This window comes from Aptenodytes patagonicus, chromosome 3, assembly GCF_965638725.1.
Source record: "Aptenodytes patagonicus chromosome 3, bAptPat1.pri.cur, whole genome shotgun sequence".
Lineage (NCBI taxonomy): Eukaryota > Metazoa > Chordata > Aves > Sphenisciformes > Spheniscidae > Aptenodytes > Aptenodytes patagonicus.
Genome location: NC_134951.1, coordinates 73,918,173 through 73,923,893, shown reverse-complemented (window position 1 = coordinate 73,923,893; position 5,721 = coordinate 73,918,173).

The window sequence follows — 5,721 nt, the reverse complement described above, 5'->3', positions numbered from 1 at the left end:
TAGGCTCTTATCTAACACATGTAATGAAATGACAGCAGGGAGCTGTTTCTGCTCAAATGCATATAAAAATGGGTCCCAGAAACATACCTCGAATCCAGTACGCTATGTTTCTTGGTATTCCTAACTGTATGATAAAATGAAGACCATGTCCATGGTAGGTCCTAGTTTATGTCTCAGCAAAAGGATTGCAGTTAACAGTCTCTGCCCACCCAGGGACAGCAACACTGCAGAGGTACTGAACATCCACACAGATCCACTGATGCACAAATCCACATGCAAACGGTAGCACACAGGTATATTTTTTCCTGTTCTAAGGCAACGCCTCATGACGAGTCAAGTCCATTAAATTCTGTGTGACAACTTGGGACAAATGCAATTCTGCTCCTAAACAGTTCATGCACTATAAAGGTAAATGAGACACCTGCTGCTCACACCAGCAAACTGATGTCTGTGAAAGAGAAGTGTCTCTCAGTGTGAACAAATATAGATATATCTGTGAACTTTATTTGTCAATGAAATTAAAAATTTCAGACCACCCTAGGGAGTGGGAAAAATGGATGCCATTTCATTCCATCTTTTTAACAGCAGGTATGACAAAATACAACAGCAAGAGACGATTTTTTTATCCAATGCTGGATAAAAATTTACAGCTCAACTGTAGAGGTCTATCAATTACTATGAAAGTATTAAAATATGATTTTGTTGTCATACTGAATTGCATTTGGGTGTTGCTTCTTTCTCTCCCCTTACTTGGTCCCTTTCTTAATGGGCAGTAGAAAGAATAGGATGGTAATGTGAATTAAGGTAACGAGTCTACTGATTGTCATGCTTCAGCACTGCAGGTCTCAGGAGGTTCAGGGGTGTGGAACTGGGTAGGAAGACTCTATTGCCCTGTCCTTTTACCTCTAGCATCATAACTGAAGACAAGACAATGCTGTACTCTGAGGACGTAATGGCAAATCTCCTTCTTAGATTGCAAGTTTGTGCAAAATTGGCAAATTTGGCCATTGGACAAAAGTTTTCTACCCTTTGGAAAGCATGTTAGTGGATTTCATTTTCATCTGCTGAGCGGGAAGTGGTTCACAGGACGCATTTGTAGGAGAAAAGAGAAGCAAGATGGATTTTTTTGATTGCTGATTCCAGTTCTCTGCCCCTATGAGCAATTATGCCATATAATCTTCTTTAGTAATTTATCACGCTTCAACTTGAAGGTTGTCTCTAGGTGGGTTTATGCCTCCATTTTACCTAGTTAATTCCTTGTGAGAAAAGAAACCTCTGATAATGACAGTACCTTGTTTTCTTCTGTTCTGGGATGGTTACTAACAATTTCGTCTCCTGATAAAATAAAAGCTTGAGTTGGGGTTTTTGGGTTGGAGTCCAAACTGCTAGCTCCACGTGGGCCACCACAAAATACTGTGCAAGCTGTTAGATATGAAACAGTGAGAGAAAGAGTTCTTGACTTTCTGTTAGCCCTAAAGAGCTCATATTTGCCCCCTCCTTCTTTCACCTCCTTGTGTCCCCAAGGGCTATCCCCATTACCCTGGTGCACAGCTGGACCCACACAAGCCCCATAATGCCAACTCTCAGCACCATGCTCCCTAGCTATTACTTGGCTGTGGGAATACAGTGCAGAGATGCTAAAACTGGCTTTTGCCCACACGACTTACCACTGTTGCTTCCAGCAGGACCCACTGCCCCTTTTAATATTAGGTATTTGAGATACATAAACCTGACTCAAACAAGATTTTTTTATCTCTGGTCTTAAGTTTAACCAGTGCTGAAATGCGTTAACATAAAATATATATTGCTGTGTACCCTTTTGTAGTCCCCCCTCCTTCGCTTTCCCACACACATATAAATATGCAAACATAGTCTTCGATATAACAAATATCATGAAAAAGATCAGTAATCTGAAAGTGTCTGGCTGGCAGAAGGGGATGGCTCTCCTCTGCCTCTTTTTATGTCTCTCAGTCACCTTTCACCAGACTATATAAGACTTCCATGTATAGGGAAAAAATATGGTTTCAGAGTTTTGAGTTGAACATTGGATGTAAAAATTTTGTACATGTTCCAGTAAATACAAAGTGTATTCACATTCTGCACAGTGGCATTATCTTCCCAATCATGTAAGGGCACATAATTAGCAATGAGGGACCATCTTTTTATGTTATGTCCTTAGGATTTCACACCTCCCAAAAATATCGCATGTCTGAAATTCTCATGTATTTCCTACCCACAATTCTTTCTCTGAAAAGTCTGGAGAAAAATTAGTAACATCTAATACACTCCTGGAAACCAAGGTCTTTTCTGAGATGACGATGTGACTGCAGCCGTATTTCTTTTCATTCATAGCAGGCATATCATATCGAAAGGTGTAGTCTGATAGAGCCAGCACGTGGAAGTAGGCTATTTAACCTGTAGCAGGTAAACTGAAGAAATCTGCTGTTTGATCTTGAAGAGGATGGAAGTGAGTCATTAAAGGCAGTAAATTCAAGCTGTAGTTTCTCTGTCTTCTGTCACAGTATGAGCAGCCTTTAAAATGGATAGTTTGATGGGAGACAGGAACATTTTTCATCACTGGTCAAAGAACAAAAATTCCTGAGTTTTTCTTCATGCATCCGGAAAGCTGTAAAACTAACCAAGGACAAATATGAGGCTGCTGAAATATGAAACAATTAAAGGAAATCCCAGCCTAAATCATAATCTCCAGATGGAAAGTGTAAAAAAAAAAGATAAAGTTTCACTGGATGCTCATTCTACTCTTTTTCATTCTTTTTTTTTCAGTGAACTCTGCTTACGTTTGAAATAAAAAGATTTTGTGGGTTCATGAAGGAGAATTCAGCATATATACCTATGTTTCCTCAAGAAGTGCCAGTAACAGTAAGCAACTGAAAAACTGAAAAGTAGTTTTCAGCAAGTTGCTTTAAAATTCTGACACGGCATTCCTTTTTTGCTTCTAGTGACAGTGGTATGAACCTTCTGTCTGGCAGTGATTGACAGTAGCTAAGATCTGGGTTCAATTTGTAGGGCTTACTGATCATACTCAAACATCATCACCATGAGCCCTGGCCAGCTGAAAAAATGGTTTCAACTAAATTAATCTCTATGCACCCCATAAGGTATCTCTCCACTGTAAGTGTTTTGTTAAACAGAAAACATCTAGCTGATCAGGGGTTTACTGGGGGGCGAAGAAAAAGAGAAGAATCATAATATAGCAACAGGGAAAGCATAAATGCCTCAGAGAAAGCAACTGCTGCCCCCAGAGCAGTCTGGCAATGGTGCTAAGTCCTCCCCCCGTGGCTGCACACGGCCAAGGAAGCAGGCGACTCTTCACCTGCTGGCACTACCTTGGGTACCTACAGTTTGGTTGCCCGTGATTTTTCTAATACATGATGATACTCATCACATTTATTTCCCCTGAAAGTTCTTCTCTTTCTTCAGGGTTAGGGCTTGCGGTGTTGTAAATTCAAAGCACTTCCCCCCATTTAATCAATACATTCAAAACCTTTAAGGACAGAATTCAGTTCCTCTTTTCAAGGAGTAAAAGACTGCTCATTTCATTGGAATTGAACTCACATCAGCGATGTATTTGGCAGCTCGTCCTCTACATACCTCTGTCTCCCATCAGTCAGAAGTGACAGTGTGCTATACCTGCCAGCATAATGAATGATGGTGAGCATTTTTATCTGTGAGGGTACCTCAAGTTATGATGATTTTATTTTCAGGAAAAGATACTTCTCAATAGAGAAAAATGGAACAACTAATGGGGTTACCGAGAAAATAAGTTCTTTCAATACTCAGAAATAAAATGAACAGAAGCAAAATTAGTCTAATATTTGAAATAATAAATTAAGGCAAGGCTTTTGATGTATCAACGTGCTTTAGCTTTTTGGTGAAGAAGATTCCATTTTAATTATGACATCTCAGGATTTGATACACTGTACCAATTTTAGATAAGTTCTGTTGCACAAACTTGCAACTCTTTCTTTTTCTTGCAGGAGTAGATAGTGTAAAGAGAGTTTGAAACTGATCTGAGAGAGCCTCCTGCTTAGCAAATTATTGTAAGCCCACATCACCTTAATTCATTTAAAACTTTATTTGCTGCAACTTGCTGATAAGCATTACGGGTGTATGGCCCAGGTAACACTTTTGGTAGTCCAGCTTCTCTGATCTGCTGCTGCTGACAATTGCCCATATCAGCTGTTTGTTTCTGAGGAAAACGAGAGAACTCCCATCTTGGAATACCCTGTCTGCCATGCTTCTTCTCGTTGCTGTTGAGTTTCTCACAAAGCATTAAGGTTCATATTTCATACACTTGATAATATGGAAGATTTAATTATCTGTACAAGTGTCCATGTCTAAACTCAGCTGCTTTTCAACCAGATTAACGTCAGCATTTAATTCTGTTTTACAATGATCATCTCAATAGATGCATTCAGTAAACTAAAATCACTAAATTTCCTCACTTTATAGTTTACAATAATTCAGTTTTGTTGTATTTCCATCTACTCTTAGAGCATAAAACTAACCCTAGTCATCGAATTCTTTAATTTGTATATTTTTATCATCTGCTCTGATGACCAAACTAAATAATCCCAGCATTTTTTATCAAGTTGTATCTTGTTCACAGATATCTGAAAATCAGATCTTTTTCATGCAAGTGCTTAACTCAGTATTTGGATATGTCATTTTAAGCACCAGCTTTGAAAGCCATCAGTCTTCCATTAACCATCAGAGTATCTTTACTCCATATTTTTTAAAATCTATCTCATGCAAAGAAGTCCCAAACAAAACAAAACGGAAAAAGATTCAACATTAAAATTATGCCAGATCCAAATCTTAAGACTGGAATATTCCTAAATTTGGGGGATTCCTGATACTCGTTGTGAAAAATAGATGTAGCTGATTCTGTTTTTTTTTTAAAAATGGGCAAAACAAAATCTCTTACAACTCTTCAGAGAACAGAGGTTTGACATTCACAGCAGAATGTTTATGGAAATCCATTATCTGCAACATATTTAAGAGGAAAATAGTTAAAATCAGGTCCTACAGAATTTATCATATAAATACGAAGTCATATATTTTATTGATCCCCATGCTTTCTCCATTAATTCTGGGTCTGTGTCATTAAATATCTTGGCTATTTTCTTTTGTAGGGGTGTTATTATTGCTATTAGTTATATTTAGCGGCAGCACCTACAAATTCCAACAGGGAATTAACACTGCATTGTATTAAAACTGTCCAAACAATTAGCTCAAAGCCCATTTGTGTTCCAGGGAACTCATATTTTAGAATGGGGTGTGGAAAGGAAAAGAATTGTCAAAGGAAATTTGAAGTACACTCATTAAAATATTAATGCCTACAGTTACACTGTCAGGCCGAGCTAGTTCCTCAAACTAGCCGAGGAACAATGGCAAATACTTAATGATCCTCGTGCCCTAAATTAGTATACTAACAAAATGGTGTTTATTAAAAGCCTTTTGACACATTTCTTCCTTATTGAAAATTCCCACCGAATACAAGTGCTTTTGAATGCTTAAGGAAGGTCTTCAACATGGAAAATCATTAAAGGAAAGAGAAAGAAATTTTCATCTCTCTATCTCTGGACATTTTGGGGTTCAAAAAGTTTCAGAGAAGGAGGAGATTTGGCATTGTTCTGAGTCAATTTGCTCTGGCTGAGGAAATGACGAGAAGGAAACTATTTCTCCGTCTCAGGAACC